Source organism: Mauremys mutica, chromosome 3 (assembly GCF_020497125.1).
Source record: "Mauremys mutica isolate MM-2020 ecotype Southern chromosome 3, ASM2049712v1, whole genome shotgun sequence".
In the NCBI taxonomy this organism is placed as follows: domain Eukaryota; kingdom Metazoa; phylum Chordata; order Testudines; family Geoemydidae; genus Mauremys; species Mauremys mutica.
The window spans coordinates 12,528,142-12,552,199 of NC_059074.1; positions in this window are offsets into that span (position 1 = coordinate 12,528,142).

A 24,058-nucleotide genomic window follows, 5' to 3' on the forward strand; every position below is an offset into this window, starting at 1 on the left:
GCCGGAGACACATGGATTAGCTGCTCTCTGCTCACTTGCTAAAGCCTGACAGAGAGTAGTGGCTGGCTTCCGGACCCGGCACCAAGAGGTAGATGCTGCTATCCGGTGCGTGTTTGTGATCCTGTCTGTCCCACCATGATTTCTCCAGCCTTGGTCCCTCACTGCAGGGACTGACCCCTCCCTACCCCAATCCCTTGATCTGGGAACTGGCCCCTGCTGTGCCCCAATTGGACAGGCAGGCAGGCTCCTTGTCAGTTCCTCCCAGCCTGGCTCTGCGGGCAGCAGATGAGTCTGGGGAGAGGGAGGAATGAGCGGAGGAGATGGAGAGCAAGCGAAGGAGGGAGGGGGAGGGTGTTAGGCCTGAATAAAGATGTAGCACAAAACCAGTTATGCCAACCTGACTGAAGTCAGGCTAACAGAGGTTTCTGGGTAATCCCAGAGTGGAAAAATACTGAGAAGCAGCATTGTCTCACAAAGCCCTGGGAAAGAGTGGGATAAGTGAGGGGTTGGTACCAGCTGTGTTGTGTTAGGAACAGTGTTTGAAGAACTGATAAGAAACACTAGCATCTCACAGTTCTGCCTCTAACTCCCTTACATTCCTAACTTTTGGCGCTTGTTAAGATATTAACAATTTAATGCTGTAGAGACTAGGCATGCGTATATATTAAAAGGTGTCTAATTTCTAGTTGTTAGACAAAGGGGGGGTGGGTTGCTCAAGTGAATGATCTATGATGTAATAAAACTGTCTATATAGGCTAATACTAAGCTGTAAAGGGGGGGCTGGTTCTCTCTGGAGATGAGCTGCTCTCTATTGATGCGTGCACTTGTCAATAAAGAGCTTTTGATCGGACCTTGCTGGTGTTGCCTGTCTCTCTGCGGTCAGACAACGAACTTCGCTGTCAGGGTTCGAGTCCCTGACAAGGGGAAGGGGAGCGTGTATGGGGCAGGGCCTTGGGAGAAGAGGTGGGGCATGGGATGGGGCAAGAATGTTCGGTATTCAGCAATTAGAAATTTGGCAACCCTACACTGCCTGTGTGATGCCAAGCTGGCAACACAAAGGGGACTTTAAAAGGCATTGGGTGAGAGTAACTGTAATACAGGAGCATGCATGGTTCACAGAATTGCCCCTGTGCTGCGCTCCTTGCAAGTACTGTCCTGGGGTGGTGCTGGGTGTTATTGGCTCTCACGGGGCAAGCTCTGTAGCACTGAGCACTGCGGAGACTCTGAACTTCTCCAGGCTGTGGACAGACCATAGACAGCCTGAGTAAAGCAGCTGTAAGGTTACTCTAACATGTAAATCCCAGATAGTCCAGAATGAGGGCAGCACTGAAGTTTCCGTTTTCCCATGTCAGGGATGTGCCGTGTGCACTGAGCCTGCAAGGTCATTAAACAGCAGCTACAGAAATCAGAGACACAAATATTCTGTTTACACAGTGATGTCTGCAGTGTGACATCTTGAACTTACCCAGCTCCTTTTACAGCAAGTAATCAAGAAACTGCACTTTCCAATCCGTGGAAGGAGGAGGCGACATCTATGGTGGCAGAAGCCTCCAGCACATTTACATTCATCTGGGTTGCTGATGTGGTGGGTGAAACTTACACAGAGAAAAAGAGTCTTGATTTTCATTCACACACAAGTGGAAAAAAGAGCTGTGATTGCAGCATGATGAGCTTTTCCCATTAGCTGAATTTCCAGTTCACAGAGACAAGGGCAAGTCAGCCCAGTTATCTTCCTGTGCCCCCTTTCACTAGATCTTTGATAACACTGGTCTACAATTTTTGAGAAGTCGTCTGCTTCAGAGGTAAAATGTGCTATTTATTATGTATTTTGATGTGCTGAATTCAAATATGACAATTAAAACAACTGATTGGCTACTGTTTCTAAGGTATTTACGTTTTTACATGTTATGTCTATGTATTGTGATGGAGTAAGGCCGGATGGCTACAGGAAAGTACTCAGGAACAGGTATGTTAGCCCCAGGCTAAGCAAATCCCTAGTACCTTGGGAACCAAAATGGCAGTTGCTCCAGGATAATTAAGGCACCTGGGGCCAATTAAGAACTTTCTAGAAGGCACCAGAGAGAGCTACATTGATTGGAGCACCTGCAGCCAATCAGGACAGGCTAATCAGGGCACCTGATATAAAAAGGGGGAGCTCACTCCAGTCAGGGGTGGAGGAGCCAGAGGAAGGAAGTGCGTATGAGGAGCTGGGAGTCAGAGACACAAGGAACTAAGAACCGAGAGGGTGTACTACTGGAGGATTGAGGAAACACCATACAATCAAGCAGCATCAGACACCAGGAGGATCCTATGGTGAGGATAAAGAAGGTGTTTGAAGGAGGCTATGGGAAAGTAGCCCAGGGAGCTGTAGCAGTCAAGCAGCGGTTACAAGTAGCACTATAGAGACTGCTGCAATTCACAGGGCCCTGGGCTGGAACCCGGAGTAGAGGGTGGGACCGGGTTCCCCCCAAGTCTCGCTACTCCTAAACAGACATAGGAGGAGTTGATCCAGACTGTGGGGTTCATCCAAGGGGAAGACCACTGAGGGGAGGAAAATCCGCCAATAAGCGCAGGACCTACTAGGGGAGAGGAGGAACTTTGCCACAGTATATTGTGTAGATAGAAGAGTTTTAATCATAAATTGCAAACCTAGGTCTTTTCATGTGTTTATGGTTGCTTTACATGATAATATTTCACCTGTCCTGTTTATGTAACACTTTAAAAAGGGTTATCTAACTAAAATTTATCTAACTAAAATTTATTATGAAACAAAAGGCAAAAAACTATTATGTACTAAGTTTAGTCTTATTCAGTGTCTACTCGGCGCTTCTTGGCTTTTCTCTTGTATTCATTAAATGGAGCATCTCTTCTCACTGTCCAGCAATAGTCTGCAAGCATTGATGGGCTCCATTTGCCCTGACAGCGTTTCTCCATTGTTGCAATGTCCTCGTCAAATCACTCGCCGCTCACTGCTCCGCAGTTCGGTGGAAAAAAATCTAGATGAGAGTGCAAAAAATGTCTCTTTAGTGACATGTTGCAACCAAGGCCTTTGTATGCCTTGAGGAGGTTTTCCACCAACAACCTGTAGTTGTCTGCCTTGTTGTTTCCGAGAAAATTTATTGCCACTAACTGGAAAGCTTTCCATGCCGTCTTTTCCTTGCCACGCAGTGCATGGTCAAATGCATCATCTCGAAGAAGTTCACGAATCTGAGGACCAACAAAGACACCTTCCTTTATCTTAGCTTCACTTAACCTTGGAAATTTTCCACGGAGGTACTTGAAAGCTGCTTGTCTTTTGTCAATGGCCTTGACAAAGTTCTTCATCAGACCCAGCTTGATGTGTAAGGGTGGTAACAAAATCTTCCTTGATTCAACAAGTGGTGGATGCTGAACACTTTTCGTCCCAGGCTCCAATGACTGTCAGAGTGGCCAATCTTTCTTGATGTAGTGGGAATCTCTTGCACGACTATCCCATTCGCAGAGAAAACAGCAGTACTTTGTGTATCCAGTCTGCAGACCAAGCAAGAGAGCAACAACCTTCAAATGGCCACAAAGCTGCCACTGATGTTGGTCATAGTTTATGCACCTCAAAAGTTCTTTCATGTTGTCATAGGTTTCCTTCATACGGATTGCATGACCAGCTGGAATTGATGGCAAAACATTGCCATTATGCAGTAAAACAGCTTTAAGACTCGTCTTCGATGAATCAATGAACAGTCTCCACTCATCTGGATCGTGAACGATGTTGAGGGCTGCCATCACACCATCGATGTTGTTGCAGGCTACAAGATCACCTTCCATGAAGAAGAATGGGACAAGATCCTTTTGACGGTCACGGAACATGGAAACCCTAACATCACCTCCAGGAGATTCCACTGCTGTAGTCTGGAGCCCAATAGCTCTGCCTTACTCTTGGGTAGTTCCAAATCCCTGACAAGGTCATTCAGTTCACCTTGTGTTATGAGGTGTGGTTCAGAGGAGGAGGATGGGAGAAAATGTGGGTCCTGTGACATTGATGGTTCAGGACCAGAAGTTTCATCCTCTTCCTCTTCCTCGTCTGACTCAAGTGAGAATGATTCTGGTGCATCAGGAACCGGCAGTCCTTCTCCGTGGGGTACTGGGCGTATAGCTGATGGAATGTTTGGATAATGCACAGTCCACTTTTTCTTCTTTGACACTCCTTTCCCAACTGGAGGCACCATGCAGAAGTAACAATTGCTGGTATGATCTGTTGGCTCTCTCCAAATCATTGGCACAGCAAAAGGCATAGATTTCCTTTTCCTGTTCAACCACTGGCAAAGATTTGTTGCACAAGTGTTGCAGCAGATGTGTGGGGCCCACCTCTTGTCCTGATCGCCAATTTTGCAGTCAAAATAAAGGTGATAGTCTTTCTTAACCATAGTGTTTATACTTCGCTTTTGTGATGCAAAAATCACTTCACCACAAACAGAGCAGAAGTTATCTGCACTGTTCACACAAGTACGAGGCATCTCTGCTCACTTTGGCTAAACAGAAATGTGTCCCTTTGCAAAATCAAACACTGACAAATAAGAGAGCACGACACAGATTGCATCATTCATTGTTTTGCCTAAAAAGCAAGTACTGCCCAAACCCAGTCATAGATTTATTCATAGATCCAGTCAAAGATGTATTTTTGTCATTACTGGTTTAAATTGAGATCCCTTCCCTTTATAACTCTCTTATCCTCCGCTATTCCCAAGTCAAGGGTCGTATATACTGACCCAATAGCATATCAATCAACAATTTTAAGCATCATTTTCATTCTCAGTGACCCAGAATTAGTAAAGTTAGACTACATTTATTTCAGAAGCATTTTGGCTGTAGAGCAGTGTTATTTTATCTTTGTATTTTGCACCTCCAAATGTGACCACTTCATGAATAATGTGTCCAGTTCTGGTGTACACTATTCAGGAAGAATGTTGATCAGTTGGAGAGGGTTCCGAGATGAGCCATAGGAATGAATAAAGGATTAGAAAACATGACTTCTAGTGATAGACTCAGAAAGTTCAATCTCTTTAGCTTAATAAAGAGAAGATTAAAGGGTGACTTGATCACAATGTATAAGTATGTATGTGAGGAATGTATACTTAATAATGGGCTCTTCAGTCTAGTAAATAAAGGTATTTTGTGATCTGATAACTGGATGTTAAAGATGAACAAATTCAGACTGGAAATAAGGTGTAAATTGTTATCAGTGAAAGTAACTAAACATTGGAAGAATTTTGCAATGTATTCTCCATCTCTGGCAATTTTTAAATCAAGAAGGATTGGGTTTTTCTCCCCATAAATTTACCTTTTAAGAAATATTTTGGGGAAGTACCTTCACACTAGATGATCACAAAGCTCCTTCAGTATCAGGCAAATTGATTGAAATTATAGTACAGAACAGAATTATCGGACACATAAATGAACACGATGAGTTGGGGAAGAGAAAACATGTTTTTTTTTTAATGAAAATCATAACTCCTCAGTCTATTAGAATTCTTTGAGGGGATCAACAAACATGTGGACAAGGGTTATCCAGTGAATATAGTGTACTTAGACTTTCAGAAAGACTTTGACATGGTCCCTCAGCAAAGGCTCTTTAGGAAAATAAGCAGTCAAGGGAGAAGAGGGAAGGCCCTGTCATGGATCAGTAACTGGCTAAAAGATAGGAAAGAAAGGGTAGGAATAAATGGTCAGTTTTCAGAATGGAGAGAGATGAATAGTGGTGTCCCCCAGGGGTCTGTACTGGGACCAGTTCTGGTCAAAATATTCATAAGTGATCTGGAAAAAGGGGTAAACAGTGAGGGGGCAAATTCTGTAGATGATACAAAATTACTCAAAGATAGTGAAGTCCAAATCAGAGTGCAAAGATTACAGAGAGATTTCATAAAACTGGGTGACTGGGCAACAAAATGGCACATGAAATTCAATGTTGATAAATGCAAATTAATGCTCTTTGGAAAACATAATCCCAACTCTACATACAAAATGATGGGGTCTAAATTAGCTTATTATCACTCAAGAAAGAGATCTTGGGGTCATTGGGAATAGTTCTCTGAAAACACCCACTCAATGTGCAGCAGCAGTCAAAAAAGCTAACAGAATATTAGGAACCATAAGGAAAGGAAAAGATAATTAGACAGAAAACATCATGATGTCTCTATATAAATCCCTGGTACTCCTACATATTGAATACTGTGTGCAGATCTGGTGTCCCCGTCTCAAAAGTGAAGAGAATGGCAACTAAAATGATTAGGGGCATGGAACAGCTTCTGTATGAGGAGAGATTAAAAAAACTGGATCTTTCCAGCTTGTGTCCTCTTCCTCTGTCCTATCCCAATGAAAATACCCTTTGGTCTAGCGGACTGAAGTGTTTGGGAACCTTCACTTGGGATAACAGGCTCTGTGCACAACATTTTCCTTTGATGAAATGACAGACTTTCCATGAGCTTGTATTGTCCAGGAAGGTACTGAACAGTACAAGATACACATTTCTGAGGGATGAGGCGGGCACTGGAAGTTGACTGGTGTTGCTCTGCAGGATAATTCAGGAGTGGTTTGCTCGAAGTTTTCCTCTAATTCATCTGGGAGTGACTTTACATGCTAGGGCTGTGCAGGAGCAGGACCAGAAGTGGTTGCTTTCACAGCGAAGCAGTGTAGGAGGGATCACAGGTAGGAGAACTGAGGGAACACGGCTGTTCAGTGGTCCAGACTCTACCCTGGGGAATGTCACAGTGGATACTTTATGGAAAGCGCAGCTAAAATCTAGTTTAAAATAGTCTAATATTAATATCCTAAAGGACATTTGGCCACATTCTCATAAGGACCAGCCTGTCTGGAATGTCTAAGCTTGGCAATTGGGTATTGAGAAAGTATTCCCAAGTGCTGAGTCTTCACAAAAATGTCTGTGCCGAGTCTCACTGACAATCAGGCATTCGGACTGGAAGGGACTGATTTAAACCTTTCTCTTTCTAAAAGTTCCAGCCACACAACTCCGTGATGAGCTGGGTCAACCCTACTCAGCCAATCAGCGTTTCGATACTGCCTAGAAGATCAGTGTTTGGAATCAGAAAGAGTCAAAACCGCGGCAGCAAAACCACTGCCCCACTATTAGAAGTTGGTGATGCAGGCAGCTGCCTGCTTTCCACCCTGTACAGCTGTGGGGCTGTGAAGGACTCCCATGCTCAGTGCTCAGTTCTGAAACGTGTAGCCTGAAAGCCAGGAGATCTGCTGAATTAATTCACTCTGCTCAGTTCTTAGGGGCAGCCTTTGAATGGGCCTAGAACTACAGACATTTCTATATTAACAAAGATCTAGTGAAAGGGGGCACAGGAAGATAAGTGGGCTGACTTGCCCTTGTCTCTGTGAACTGGAAATTCAGCTAATGGGAAACGCTCATCATGCTGCAATCACAGCTCTTTTTTCCACTTGTGTGTGAATGAAAATCATGACTCTTTTCCTCTGTGCAAGTTTCACCCACCATATCAGCAACCCGGATGAATGTAAATGTGCTGGAGGCTTCTGCCACCATAGATGTCGCCTCCTCCTTCCACGGACTGGAAAGTGCAGTTTCCTGCTTACTTGCTGTAAAAGGAGCTGGGTAAGTTCAAGATGTCACACTGCAGACATCACTGTGTAAACAGAATATTTGTGTCTCTGATTTCTGTAGCTGCTGTTTAATGACCTTGCAGGCTCAGAGCACACGGCACAACCCTGACATGGGAAAATGGAAACTTCAGTGCTGCCCTCATTCTGGACTATCTGGGATTTACATGTTAGAGTAAACTTACAGCTGCTTTACTCAGGCTGTCAATGGTCTGTCCACAACCTGGAGAAGTTCAGAGTCTCCGCAGTGCTCAGTGCTACAGAGCTTGCCCCGTGAGAGCCAATAACACCCAGCACCACCCCAGGACAGTACTTGCAAGGAGCGCAGCACAGGGGCAATTCTGTGAGCCATGCATGCTCCTGTATTACAGTTACTCTCACCCAACGCCTTTTAAAGTCCCCTTTGTGTTGCCAGCTTGGCATCACACAGGCAGTGTAGGGTTGCCAAATTTCTACTTGCTGAATAGCGAACATTCTTGACCCATCCCATGCCCCACCTCTTCTCCCAAGGCCCTGCCCCATGCTCGCTCCTCTTCCCTTCCCTCCTTCGCTTGATCTCCATTTTCTCAACTCATTCCTCCCTCTCCCCAGACTCATCTGCTGCCCGCAGAGCCAGGCTGGGAGGAACTGACAAGGAGCCTGCCTGCCTGTCCAATTGGGGCACAGCAAGGGCCAGTTCCCAGAGCAAGGGATTGGGGTAGGGAGGGGTCAGTCCCTGTAGTGAGGGACCAAGGCTGGAGAAATCAGGGTGGGACAGACAGGATCACACATACGCACCATACTGCAGCATGTACCTCCTGGTGCCGGGTCCGGAAGCCAGCCACCACTCTCTGTCAGGCTTTAGCAAGTGAGCAGAGAGCAGCTAATCCATGTGTCTCCGGCTGCAGCAGCTGCTCTTCCCATCTCCCAGTCGCAGAGTCCAGTTACTGCGGCCAACTGGACTTTCAGCATCTCGTCAACTGTGCTGACTGGACGCTGCCAACTTCCCTTTTCGACTGGACATTCCAACAAAAAACTGGACACCTGGCAACCCAGAAGATAGTGTCTGTTTCCAGACAGTGACAGACATCTGCATTGTTGTTTCATGTAAGAGTACAGGAAACAACAAAGAAGGACTAAAGTAAATTTCCCACAAGAGAGCACGCGGGATGTGTTTCCTTTGTATCATTGTGCAGCACCTTTGAGATCAAAATGGCTGCTCTTTACAGTATTAACGCTTAGTTTCCCAAAAAGAAACATGTCCAAGTATTGAGCTGTGTCTCAGGATGTGTGCGTAGAGTCTGTCATATCACAGTATAAAATGATTTGAACTATCATAGAAAAGCTCAAATAACTGGTATCAGGGGTTAGCTGTGTTAGTCTGTATCCACAAAAACAACAAGGAGTCCGGTGGCACTTTAAAGACTAACAGATTTATTTTGGCACAAGCTTTCATGGTTTTCATGGGGAGAAGTGGTTTTTTTACCCAGAAAGCTTATGCCCAAATAAATCTGTTAGTCTTAAGGTGGCACCGGACTTCAAATAACTAGCCATATGTCGGCTTCTGATTGATGCTAATAGTTTTAAACCTCTCAGGATTTTTATATGTCACTCTCCCAGTAAGGATCTTATTAGGATATTAGAAAACACTATTTCACTAGGAGCGTGGTTAAGCATTGGAATGGGTTACCTAGGGAGATGGTGGAATCTCCATCGGTAGAGGTCTTTAAGGCCCAGCTTGACAAAGCCCTGGCTGGGATGATTTAGTTGGTGATTAGTCCTGCTTTGAGCAGGGGGTTGGGCTAGATACCTCCTGAGGTCTCTTCCAAACCTAATATTCTATGATTCTATGATTTTCAGTAAGTACCTGAGGACACATTCAACCATGGAATTTTCTCATTAGTACTCACCATAATGACTCTGCCAGTCTGATTCCATTATAACCCCTTCTTCTCACATGATTGTCCATTTCTTGAAAGGTCTCCTTTCTGGATATCATTTCTGGATTTGAAAGGTCTGCTGTCCTCAGACTTGGGGGGAGTCGGAGGGACCTGTTGTGAGTCTCTCTGGCAAGAAAGAGAGCAGGGTAAAGCAGGAGGGCTGATCTTCACCCCAAAATGACTTTAAAATGAAGCCTGCAAAAGCAAACTGAGAGGAGCTTAGAGAAATGCTGAGCAGAGGAGAATTGGGAGCCCTACATGAAAGCAGCCGAGGGGAAGAAATATTCACTCCGTCTCGGAGGAAGCATCTTTAACCCAGAGAGTGCGTGTGGTTTTTTTTCTTTTTAATGTTGTTTTGCCCCAGATGGGGGAGGTTTTGGTTCAGCGAGGAAGTTAAATCACTGACCCAACAGGGGAAACTGAGGCACTGGCCAATTCAGATGATGAGAAGGGAAGCTGCGCCCAAATAACATGGATATAACCATGATTTTCCCATAGTAAAACAAAAGTATTTTCAAATCATTCCACTCAAAACTGGAAGAACAATGAAACTCAGTTTGTGGCCTGGACCTCACCGTAGAGTCCATCCACAATGACAGTGTGAAAACCTGGAAATGAACACAGTGATGAACATGTGAGGATTGCAGATAAAGCAGGGGCTGTGCAGCGTTCTTGGAGCTGTGTTAAAGAACATTTGTGTCCAGAAGCTGCAAACAGGCGGAGCTGTGTTGAGCATAAAGTTTCTCCTATGTGTGTTTTTGGGACGGAGATGCTTTTGAGCCCCTGTGATGGCTGCCATGCCATCTTGGCCAGCTCTCTGTAGTTTGAATCAGGACTCTCCAGAGCTAAATGCTCATGTGTCCTCAGCTTGAACTAAAGAGCCAACCTCTAGCTGGAGCGGGTAACGGATGTGTAACACACACTGACTGCTGGGGCACATGTGCATTATCAGATCTGCTCACTCTTCAATGCAATTCCATAAGCACGAGTGCACTTTAAGGATTATTGCTACTTTCAGTCTTTAAGGTAGCACAGTACATACCTGGAGCCTTCACATTTCTCCTTTTAGAATTCCAGAACTATTCCAATCCTTGGTGACTTTGACGCTAGCATTGTTCAGAATTCTTTTTTACTGGTTTAAACCTGAAGGTTCCTAGAGTAAAGTGAGTAAAGTTCACTTGGTCTCATTGCTTATCTGTGGCCCATTCTAATCCCTGTTTTCACGGTTGCTGGAACAATTTTTATGATGAGAGCCATTGAACCAAACTGTCAACTCTGTATATAATGGAAACTCCTTCAAGTCACGGGGTGCGGCAGCACTCCCACACCCGTAGTTCCAGCACCTATGACTGTTCTTCTTGTCACCTGGTGGATTAACCCTTAAACTATCCAGGATGCCCAACTTCTAAAATTAACGTCACAGCAGGGACAGTACTCAGAGAGGAAGTTGGGAGGGGTGAGAGGCTTTCCCAGACAGTGTGGGCTTGTTTTCTACATATAAACTGCTACAGTGGCACAGCAACACCACTGCAATTCAGCCAAAACGCTTCAGTGAAGATGTTACCTGCACTGATGGGAGGGGTTCATAGAATCATAGAATCATAGAATCTCAGGGTTGGAAGGGACCTCAGGAGGTCATCTAGTCCAACCCCCTGCTCAAAGCAGGACCAAACCCAACTAAATCATCCCAGCCAGGGCTTTGTCAAGCCTGACCTTAAAAACCTCTAAGGAAGGAGATTCCACTACCTCCCTAGGTAACCCATTCCAGTTCTTCACCACCCTACTAGTGAAAAAGTTTTTCCTAATATCCAACCTAAACCTCCCCCTCTGCAACTTGAGACCATTACTCCTTGTTCTGTCATCTTCTACCACTGAGAACAGTCTAGATCCATCCTCTTTGGAACCCCCTTTCAGGTAGTTGAAATCAGCTATCAAATCCCCCCTCATTCTTCTCTTCTGCAGACTAAACAATCCCAGTTCCCTCAGCTTCTCCTCATAAATCATGTGCTCCAGCCCCCTAATCATTTTTGTTGCCCTCCGCTGGACTCTCTCCAATTTATCCACATCCTTCTTGTAGTGTGGGGCTCAAAACTGGACACAGTACTCCAAATGAGGCCTCACCAGTGCTGAGTAGAGGGGAATGATCACATCCCTCGATCTGCTGGAAATGCCCCTACTTATACAACCCAAAATGCCATTAGCCTTCTTGGCAACAAGGGCACACTGTTGACTCATATTCAGCTTTTCGTCCACCGTAACCCCTAGGTCCTTTTCTGCAGAACTGCTGCCCAGCCATTCGGTCCCTAGTATGTAGCAGTGCATGGGATTCTTCCGTCCTAAGTTCAGGACTCTGCACTTGTCCTTGTTGAACCTCATCATATTTCTTTTGGCCCAATCCTCTAATTTGTCTAGGTCCCTCTGTATCCTAGCCCTACCCTCCAGCGTATCAACCACTCCTCCCAGTTTAGTGTCATCTGCAAACTTGCTAAGGGTGCAGTCCACACCATCCTCCAGATCGTTAATGAAGATATTGAATAAAACCCGCCCCAGCACCGACCCTTGGGGCACTCCACTTGATACCGGCTGCCAACCATGGAACCATTGATCACTACCCGTTGAGCCCGACCATCTAGCCAGTTTTCTATCCACCTTACCGTCCATTCATCCAGCCCAGACTTCTTTAACTTGCTGGCAAGAATACTGTGGGAGACTGTATCAAAAGCTTTGCTAAAGTCCAGAAATAGTACATCCACTGCTTTCCCCTCATCCACAGAGCCGGTTATCTCATCATAGAAGGCAATTAGGTTAGTCAGGCATGACTTGCCCTTGGTGAATCCATGCTGACTGTTCCTGATCACTTTCCCCTCCTTTAAGTGGTTCAGGATTGATTCCTTGAGGACCTGTTCCATGATTTTTCCAGGGACTGAGGTGAGACTGACTGGCCTGTAGTTCCCTGGATCTTCCTTCTTCCCTTTTTTAAAGATGGGCACTACAGTAGCTTTTTTCCAGTCATCCGGGACCTCCCCCGATCGCCATGATTTTTCAAAGATAATGGGCAATGGCTCTGCAATCTCATCGGCCAACTCCTTTAGCACCCTCGGATGCAGCGCATCCGGCCCCATGGACTTGTGCTCGTCCAGCTTTCCTAAATAGCCCCAAACTACTTCTTTCTCCACAGACAGCTGGTCACCTCCTCCCCATACCGTGCTGCAGAGTGCAGCTGTCTGGGAGCTGACCTTGTCTGTGAAGACAGAGGCAAAAAAAGCATTGAGTACACTAGCTTTCTCCACATCCTCTGTCACTAGGTTCCCTCCCTCATTCAGCAAGGGGCCCACACATTCCTTGACTTTCTTCCTGTTGCTAACATACCTAAAGAAACCCTTCTTGTTACTCCTAACATCTCCGGCTATCTGCAACTCCAAGCGTGATTTGGCCTTCCTGATTTCACACCTGCATGCCTGAACAATACTTTTATACTCCTCCCTGGTTATTTGTCCAATCTTCCACTTCTTGTAAGCTGTTCTTTTGTGTTTAAGACGAGCAAGGATATCACTGTTAAGCCAAGCTGGTCGCCTGCCATATTTACTTTTCTTCCTACACATCGGGATGGTTTGTTCCTGCAACCTCAATAAGGTTTCTTTGAAATACAGCCAGCTTTCCTCGACTCCTTTCCCCGTCATGTTATTCTCCCAGGGGACCTTGCCCATCAGTTCCCTGAGGGAGTCGAAGTCTGCTTTTCTGAAGTCCAGGGTCTCTGTTCTACTGCTTTCCTTTCTTCCTTGTGTCAGGATCCTGAACTCGACCATCTCATTGTCACTGCCTCCCAGTTTCCCATCCACTATTGCTTCCTCTACTATTTCTTCTCTGTTTGTGAGCAGCAGGTCAAGAAGAGCTTTTCCCCTAGTTGGTTCCTCCAGCACTTGCACCAGGAAATTGTCCCCTACACTTTCCAGAAACTTCCTAGATTGTCTGTGCACTGCTGTATTGCTCTCCCAGCAGATATCGGGGTGATTAAAGTCACCCATGAGAACCAGGGCCTGTGATCTAGCAACTTCTGTTAGTTGCTGGAAGAAAGCCTCGTCCACCTCATCCCCCTGGTCCGGTGGTCTGTAGCAGACTCCCATCACGAGATTACCCTTGTTGTTCATACTTCTAAATTTAATCCAGAGACACTCAGGTTTTTCTGCAGTTTCATACTGGAGCTCTGAGCAGTCATACTGCTCTCTTACGTACAACGCAACTCCCCCACCTTTTCTGCCCTGCCTGTCCTTCCTGAACAGTTTATATCCATCCATGACAGTACTCCAGTCATGTGAGTTATCCCACCAAGTCTCTGTTATTCCAATTACATCATAATTCCCTGACTGTGCCAGGACTTCTAGTTCTCCCTGCTTGTTCCCCAGGCTTCTTGCATTTGTGTATAGGCACTTAAGATAACTCGCTGATTGTCCCGCTTTCTCGGTCTGAGACAGGAGTCCTCCCCTCTTGCAGTCTCCTGCTTGTGCTTCCTCCCGGTATCCCACTTCCCCACTTACCTCGGGGCTTTGGTCTCCTTCCCCCGGTGAACCTAGTTTAAAGCCCTCCTCACTAGGTTAGCCAGCCTGCTTGCAAAGATGCTCTTCCCTCTCTTCGTGAGGTGGAGCCCATCTCTGCCTAGCAATCCTTCTTCTTGGAAGACCATCCCATTGTCAAAGAATCCAAACCCTTCTCTCCGACACCATCTGCATAGCCATTTGTTGATTTCCACAATTCGACGGTCTCTACCCTGGCCTTTTCCTGCCACAGGGAGGATAGACGAGAACACCACTTGCGCCTCAAACTCCTTTATCCTTCTTCCCAGAGCCACGTAGTCTGCAGTGATACGCTCAAGGTCATTCTTGGCAGTATCATTGGTGCCCACGTGGAGAAGCAGGAAGGGGTAGCGATCCGAGGGCTTGTTGAGTCTCGGCATTCTCTCCGTCACATCGTGAATCCAAGCCCCTGGCAAGCAGCACACCTCTCGGTTTTCCCGGTCAGGATGGCAGATAGATGACTCAGTCCCCCTGAGGAGAGAGTCCCCAACCACCACCACCCTCCTCCTCCTCTTGGGAGTGGTGGTCGTGGAACCCCCATCCCTAGGACGGCGCATCTCATGCCTTCCAATCAGTGGAGTCTCCTTCTGCTCTGTTCCCTCAGGTGTATCATCCACTCCACTCACTGCACTAGTACCTGTGGAGAGAACATGAAAACGGTTGCTCACCTGTATCTGTGTTTCTGGTACGTGGATGTTTCTGGTACTCTTTCTCCTTCTGGAAGTCACATGCCGCCACTTATCCTCGCTGGCCTTCTGTCCCCGCTGCGTAGCCTGCTCTGAAGCTTCAGAACATTGTGCCCGCTGCAGCTGATCCTGATGTCTATCCAGGAAATCCTCATTTTCTTTTATGGAATGCAGGGTTGTTATTCGTTTCTCCAGACCTTGGATCTTCTCCTCCAAGATGGAGATCAGCTCGCACTTTGTACAGACAAAGTCCCTCCTATCCTGTGGAAGGAAGATGAACATGGCGCATCCTGTGCAGGTCACAACGGCGGATTGCTCAGCATCCATGGTCTCTTCCTTCTAAGAGCTCTCTCCAGGCGAACTCCCAGGCAAACTCCTTCTGTTTGCCTCTCTGCTGTTCGCTGCTCAGCTGGTTCACAGCTGACTGCCTTCTCCCATCTGTGTAGGCACTGCAGCTCCCCAAGAGATGGTATGAACGTCAACGGGAGAATGCACCCATTGACCTAGTGCTGTCTTCACCAGGGGCTAGGTCGGTTTAACTTCATCATTCGGGGGGGGAGAGGGGTATTTTTCATACTCATGAGCGACATAGTTAAACCAAACTAGTTTCCTAGTATAGACCAAGGCTAAAGCACCATAGAGGCAGTTTTGGGGTATGAGATGTGAAAATAGGAATTCTGTGGTAGCAACTGCACTGCTATTGTCTTGGCTGCTTCACTGAGCATGTACAGAAATTATAATTTGGGAACTACCATCTGAATAAGGTCAGGCTTTAGGCTTATGTGAGCTGGAAGACAGAATAGTCCAGGCATTCTTTATGAATAACTTATGTATCCTATAAGTAAATATTTATTGTTTTAGTTTTAGCTATGAACAAAAGTGTGTTTGAGAAGAAAACTATATGGACGTGAGTCACATTGTTCTACATCTTACATATTTTTGGTTTTAGTTTTCTATTTGTCATAGAGAGAGTCAACATTTTTAAAGGTCACAATTTTGATTAATTCCCTCCATGGAATTTCAAATTTCAACTTATTTCTGCACTGCTGCTGGTGGCATCTCTGCCTTCAGAGCTGGGCTCTGGGCGAGCAGCCGCTGCTCTCCACCTGCCCAGCTACGAAGGCAGAACTGCCACCAGCAGCAGCAGAACAGAAGTTAGGGTAGCAGTACTGCAACCCCCTGCCCACAAGAATAATCTTGCAACCCCTTCACAACTCCTTTTTGGTTGAGGACCCCTACAATTACAACTCGGTGACATTTCACATTTAAATAACTGAACTAATGAAATTTACTATTGTAAAAATGTTATGACCATGAAATTGACCAAAGTGGACCATGAATTTGGTAGGCCTCTAATTATCAGGAGTAGATGAGCAACCCTCTACAGAGCCTTCTGGGGAATTTGCTAAAATATTTTTCAAAATAATCCACAAGGGCTGTTGTATTGTTGAGGTCATTTCCAGCCATCTTTTCTTTTAGAACCCTGGAGTATATACTGGCCATCAGGTTTCTGAACAAAGCAATATGTTTTTTTCCAAATGTTTTTAAAATACTGAAGACTTATGGCTAGCTTACTGAGAGAAGAGACTAGTGCATAACAATTTTCAAATGCTTCCCAAAGAGATATGTGGGCATTACATCAGGTTTCAATACTTGTTCTTTTTATTCAAATCCCTACAGCGCGTGCTCTGGGTTTGTTAATCTGTGTGGTCACACTCATAATTTTCTCAGGACTTGGTATGGTGTTGACCACTGAAGAACTGAGATGTGTTTGCATGGTTACTTTTTAGCAGCGGCTTTTGTTTTGTCCTTTAGCTTTGGACTGTCCTGAAACCTTGTATGTGCTCCTCACGCTCCTGCCGTAAATGCAGGGGACTGGACTAGATGACTTTGCAAGGTCCTTTCCAGCCCTTAGATTCTGTGATTCTGTAGTTTTGTGCTGGCAATGTAATTAAAAGTCTCAGCAGATTCCCAGTTCTTTCTTGGCGGTGTCTCTGTAGTTGACTATGGTATTATCAAGAGAGCTGCACAGGCCTGATTAGGAAATCACAAACATTCCAATCACGTAACCATTTTAAAAACTTCACCAAAAATACCCTCTCTGATCTCTCTTTCTCACCAAACCCCACCCACACCTATATATTTGATTAAAACCAAAATTGTTTAAACAACCCCTCCAAAAAAATCAAAATCAAAATATATTTACTGGGATTCAACCACCCGTCAGCTGTTGATGCTGGAGAAATTTCCATTTCAACAGTCTCTTTCTTTTCAATTGTGAAGTCGTTTACATTCGGGTCTAAGGGTCTGTGTTGTTTTGATCATACTGCGCAGGGGAGAACATTATTACAAGAACACGTTCAAAACTCAAACAAATCCAATAGTTCTCATGGGCAGGGGGGTAGAAGGAGGCCCTATTTCCTCTCAGTATTTCCACGATTTCTGAGAAACACACTTTTGAAACAAGCCAGCCTCGTTCATGCACCGATGGTGCTGCGGTGCAGCCTAAACCCCTAGAATCATAGACTCCTGAAATCACAGGGATAGAAGCACAGCAGGAGTGATCTAGCCTAACCCGCTGCCAAGATACAGGTATCTTTGGCTCCAAACCAGCCAAGAGAGATGGCTATACAGCCTCTTTCTGAAATTGTCCATGAAGGAAATTCCCTGACTTCCCGCCCTGGGTCATTCTGGCTCCAACTCTCCAACTGGGCAACTTAACAGTTCAGTTTCCCCTTCTGAGAGTTTATCGCTGTCCGATTGTATCTCACTTCCACAGTGGCCTATGGGGGGAACCCTAGCTCCTCCACTACTCTGGTTCCCAGCCTAGGGACACTTAGAATAGCAGCCGTGCGCTGCCATGTCCCTTTAACTAAAATGCTTTCAGTTCCATGGGCAACTTCCCCACAGCCCAGCCTTCAATAAAGCTTCACCATTTGCTCAGGGCTCTTCTGTGTTCAGGCCCAGCAGCCAGCCAGGAGCTCCTTCTCCCTTCCCTGGGTCCCAGCCAGCACTGAACTGTTTGTGGTGCTGCAGTTCGCTTTGACCGCCCAGGAGCACCATCTGCCCTAATCTGAGTGCAGCAAGGAAATGACTGTCTTTTGTGGGGCATATCCATTTTATACAGGCCTCCTGGGCCCTGATTGGATGTTCCCTGCAGCCTCTCTGATTGGCTAGCTGTTTGTAACCTCTCTAAGCCACTCAGAGAACTTTGCTTTCCTGCTCCTTTCCTGGGAAAGGTGTGGCAGGACCCAGAGGCTTCCAGGAGGCTGACTCAGGGCCTAGTCCACACTTTCACATATTGTTTGAAGCCACTGCATCTTGTTCTGCCCTCTGTGGTAGGAGAGAAAAATTTCCCATTTCTATACAGCTTTCTATACAACTGTGCCAAAGTTGGACACAGTACTCCATCTGAGGCCTAACCTATGCCGAGTAGATTAATACTATCACCTCCCGTGACTTGCAAGCTATGCCTCTGTTAATGCAATGCAAAATTGTATTTGATTTTAATCCCATTGTTGAGTCAGGTTGAGGTTGTGATCTACCACAACTTCCCGATCCTTCTGAACAGTGCTGATGCCAAGTCAGTTGTCCTGTTGCAGTGGGGTCAGATATTATGAATTTGGGCCTTTGTTTATTCTTCCCTTTGTCCTTATTGAATTTCATTTGGCCCAATACATGTTCTCATTGGTATGTGTTTTCCTTCTGGTGGGGTCTACACATTGAGACCCACTCCAAATGGTAGAAGGTGGTGGGTGGACGTCTTTGGGTTAATGTGCCCCCATATGCGATGGGTTAGTTCTCCTCAAAACTTGCCCTGGCTGAACAAAGCCTCTCTTGGGTGGTCCTATGGGGCTGAAACCCCCTCTGCTTGCTAGAGGGCAGCAGGAGGAGTACTTTGAGGACGCACATGATCCTCTTCCATAGGAGTCAACCTGTCCCAGAACTGATAGGTCAAACCCGCTCTTGGGATGGTGCCATGCGCCTGCACCGGGACCCCACTCTGAGTGGCAAAGTGTGTGTGTGGGGGTGAGCTTTTAAAAGGGAAATCATGTCATATTTTGCTTCTGGTTATATATCAATCTATACCATGGAACTTGCCCTAATTTGTCAAACTCCCTCTTGGGGCCAGCCTATGTGCTACCCCAGGTCTTCTATGTCCAGGGCAGTGCCTTTTCACGAGGCTGTTTATACAGAAAGAAACACGTTTCCAAACACAAAGCCTTTTCCCAGTAAAGTCCCTCTAGCACCGCTCACTGAAGATGTCACAGCAAGGGCTGAGAGGGAGACCTGGGCGCAGGGCAGGGGGATAGGGCACTAAAAACGGGAGCTGGCTTGTGGAAAAACGATGCAGGTCACAATACCTTGCTGCTGCACACAAATGGCAAAGGAACTGTGAGCTCCATTGTTTCTCCCTCTCCCAGGCAGGACCCCATGTGGCTGCTGCAATTCAACCCAGACTTGGAAATTTAGCCAGGTTTCTATACGGCTGGGTGTTTAGGGATTAGTGCTGCCATCCTGATTCCTGCACAGGAGCCTGCTGCACATGGCCATGTCTGGAAGCTCAGGTACAAGAGAAGACATGGGCACTGCATGAACCACCGGCTGGGGGAGGCTTGTCCCCAGTTCTGCCCTTTCTGCCCGAGGCCCCATCCCTTCCATACATGCCCAAGAGCCCACAGACCTTCCCCCCATGGCCACTAGCCCAGTCCTGCCCAAGGTTAGCCCCCAAGTCCCGGAGGGCAGGTGGCCACAGCTCCTCCACTCCCAGTCCACTGGGAAGGTTGGCAGCAGGATTTGTTAAAGGAGGAAGGAACAGGTAAAGATTGATCCTAGTGAGCTTGCTGAGACGTACAAATGTGTGTCCCCTCATCTAGAGACGGAGCTGTGTGGATTTAACACGACAGGGAACTTTTATTTTATTTATATATAATGTAAAGAGAAGAAGAAAGGAATTTTTATTGAAAAGAAATAGCAAAACAGCCACGTCGTGCAAATAAAACAGTCCCACACATGTGTGCAATACACCACCACAACCAGTTACTTTTATTGAAGAGAGAAGAACAAGTTATTTTGAGTGACACAAGGGGTCTCTTGTGGATTTTTTTCTAGCTTGAGACATTCTCTGCAGCCCAGAGGAAAAGGATCCAGGGATTTTAGAAGCAAGGCGTCATCTGCCAGATTTCCAGATATCCTGCATTGATAATCTCTGCTGCCATCACTCACTGGCTGAGCTGCAAAAAGGAAAGAAACTCTCACATTCTGTGTTTATATCCATTCACACAAGGAAAATGTGGCATTGCATTTCAAATCAAATGCAGAGCAGGAATTTCCCCATCACTGAACGGTGAGTGCAGCTATTCCCAGTTACCTCCAGAGCAGGGGATTCATTTCTCTCCTGCCACATTGTGCTACAGAGATTAAATCAACATAGTCACATATAGCTAAACATGTGAGCTAGCTGCCTACCTGGCTCACCTGGGAAATATGTTTGACTTTGGAACATGGATCTCCCCTCTATGCCTTACTCTCTAGAAAATAAGGCAGGTTATTAAAAAATAAAATCCTTTCTATTAACATTCTAAAAAGATAAGAAACAACCAAAAATAGAGACATGAATTCAAGGGGTGAGGAGAGGAATCAGTGCTTATTGACTGTTCAGCAGCTTTAAACATGATGGGTGCCTACACTGATGGGAGAACATCTCCCATTGCTCTAGGTAGCTTCCTCACTGAAGCACCTTGGCACAGTAACAGTGCTGACGCTGTGCTACAGTAGCTGTTTATGAGTAGACAAGCTCACACTGTGTGGGAAAATGACTGACCCCTCCCAACTTCTTCTCTGAGTCCTGCCTCTGCGGCAACATTATTCGGAGCCTGCTGAGGCTCCTGAATTGTTTATGAGGAGATCCAGCATGCAACAAGCAGAACAGAGGGAAGGGATAGCTCAGTGGTTTGTGCATTGGCCTCCTAAACCCAGGACTGTGAGTTTAATCCTTGAGGAGACCACTTAGAGATCTAGAGCAAAAATTGGTCCTGCTAGTGAAGGCAGGGGGCTGGACTCAAGGTCCGTTCTAGGTGGTAGGTATATTACCTTTTATTAGGGCTAGAATGGACTACAGATAAGCAATGAGACCAAATTAACTTCACTCTAAGAATTTTCACAGTTAAACCAGTAAAAAGAAATTCTGAACAATGTGAGCAATGAAGTCACCAAGGATTGTAACTGCTCCGGAATTCTAAAAGGAGAAACGTGAAGGCAACGAGTAGGTACTGAGGTACCTTAAGGACTGAAGGTAACATCAGTCCTTAAAGTGCACTGGTATTTATTGAATTCCATTGAAGAGTGAGCACATCTGATAATACACACGTGTGCCCCAGCGGTCAGTGTGTTACACATCCCCAGCAGTGGTGGCTGTGAGTCTGTTACAGGCTCCAGCTAAAGGCTGGATCCTGTGAAGCTGTTTTGAACAAAAGGTGCTTTTGTTCAAACTGAAGACACTGGAGCATTTAGCCCTGGAGGAATCTGGTTTTAACCACAGAGAGCTGGCCAATCAGGCATGGCAGCCTTCACACATGTGCTCACAAGCACCTCCATCCCAGAAACACACATAGCAGCAACTGTATTCTCATCATATTTTCAGCATCTGGACCCACATTTTCTGTAACCCAGCAGCAAGAAAGCAGTTCTCACATTTTCATCATTTTGTTCATTTCCAATATTCCACAGTGGAATGGAGTTTGTACTGAGGACCAGGCCACAAATTGAGTTTCACTCTGTTGCCATTTTTAAGTGGCGTGGTTATATCCGCACGGTGATGGGGCAGCTTACCTTCTCATCAGCTTGGGTGGGTGATTTAGCCCCCATCGGAAACATGAACTGGGGAAAACAAAAGTCAAAACTCGAATAAACAAATCTTTCTGGACTGAATGAACATTTCTTCCCCACAGCTCTTTTCATGTAGGACTCCCAAATCCTCTCCTACTCAGCTCTTCTCTGAGCTCCTCCCAGTTTGCTTTTGCACGCTTCATTTTTGAGTCATTTCTTTCTGTTAAGATACGTTCTCCTACTCTCACCTGCTCTATTTCTTGCAAGAGAGACTCACAACAGATCCTCCCAATTCCTTGGAGTTTGATGATAGCAGGCCTTTCATATCCAGAAATGATATCTGGAAAGGAGACCTTTCCAGGAATGGACAAGCATGTGAGAAGAAGGGGTTATAATGGAATCAGATTGGAAGTTGTTAATATGGTAAGTGCTAACATTAAAATACTATGGTTGAATCTGTCCTCATCTACTTATTAAAAATAGAATCCTTCCTTCAGTGATTGGGAGAGTGATATATAAAAATCCTGAAAGGTTTAAATATATGTGTGTCAATCGGAAGCCAACATATGGTTAGTTATTCTAGTTTTTCTGTAAGAGATTCAATCGTTTTATACTGAGGTATGACAAACTATGAACCCCCCGCCCCTCACCTCTCTGCCCCAAAGACACCCAGTGAAACATAGCTCCAAACTTGTACACATTTCTTTTTGGCAAACTGAGCGTTAAAATTGTAAAGAGCAGCCATTTTGGACACATAGGTGCTGCACAATGATCTAAAGGAGAAATATCCCCCATGCTCTCTCCTCGGGACTTTACTTTTGTCCTTCCTTGTTGTTTTCCACATTCTAAAATGAAACAACAAAGTAGACATAGGGGCGAGTCTGCTCATATGATGCCAAGCTGGCAACGGAGATGAGGCGTTCAAAGTGGTTGGGCAAGTATAACTGCAATACATGAACAATACACGGCTCACATAATTGCCCGTTTGCTACCTCTGTGTGTGCATTGTCCTCGGGTGGTGCTGGATGTTATTGGGTCTCAGAGGGGCAATATTCATTTCCAATATTTCACAGTGGAGTGGAGTCAGTAGTGAGGACCAGGCCACCAATTGAGTTTCACTTTGCTGCCATTTTTATGTGGAGTAGTTATACCCACACACTGTGAGGAGGCAGCTTACGTTCTCATCACGTTGTGCGGTGTGTGATTTAGCAATAAAGTGGCAATCTCTGTAGCACTGAGCACTGTGGAGAGTCTGAGTAAAGCAGCTGTGAAGTCATTCAAATATGTGAACCCCGTATAGTCGAGAATGAGGGGAACATACAATTTTATTTTGTCCCATGTCACAAGGTTGTGCCCTGTCTCCTGAGCCTTCAAGATCATAAAATAACAGCTATGGAAATTAGACACACAAAGATTCTGTTCACACAGTGACGTTTGCTTTGTGGAATCCTGAACTTACCCGCCACTGACAGCAAGGGACCCCACAACCGCAGCTCCCAATCTGTCTAAAAGGGGCGGGACATGATTCAAAGCACAAGCCCCCAAGCTCTATACATTCATGGACTTCAGTAGGAGGACACTGCGTGAATCCTGCAGAGAGAAAAAGTCTTGATTTTCATTCACACAGCAGGGTAAACAGGAGCTGTGATTGCAGCATAAATGGCATTTGTCATTAACTGAATTTCCAATTCACTGACCCAAGGCAAGTCAGCCCAGTTATCTTCCTGTGCAGCTTTTCACTAGATGTTTGACAATACATAAATGTCTGTGGTTCTCTGCCCTTTCCACGGTTGCCCCTAAGAGTTGGACAGAGCGACTTCATTCAGCAGATGTGCTGGCTCCCCAGCTGTACTCATGGTAGCTGTTGAAGTGGTTTTGACTCTTTCTGATTCTTAACACTGATGTTCCAAGCAGTGTCATAAGTACTGATTGGCTGAGCCAGGTTGAACCAGCTCAGCACTGGGTTCAATGGCTGGTACTTTTAGTAACAGGAGGGTTTGAACTACACCCTTCCAGTCTGAAGGCCTGATTGTCTGGACATTCTGCACAGACATGTTTGTGAAGACTCAGCACTTGGGAATACTTTCTCAATTAACAAATGCCAGGTTTAGACATGTCACACAGGCCGGACCTTTTGAATTGTAGCCCAAATGTCCCTTAGGATTTTTAGATTATAATATTTTAAATTAGATTTTGCTGTGCTTTCCTTCAAGTATCCAGAATCTGATACAATGGAGTCCCAGTCCACTATTGGGGCTGCGAGTTGCTAAGTGTATAACATTTTATTTATTATTCATAATAATAATGATTAATAGTAATTAATAAATAGCAATAATACAGGTGCATTATCATTTCTGCAGAACTATTCTAACCCCACACAACTGCATTTCCAGTAACAAAGCCAAACACAGAAATAAGACTGGGGGAGAATATAGGTAAGAGA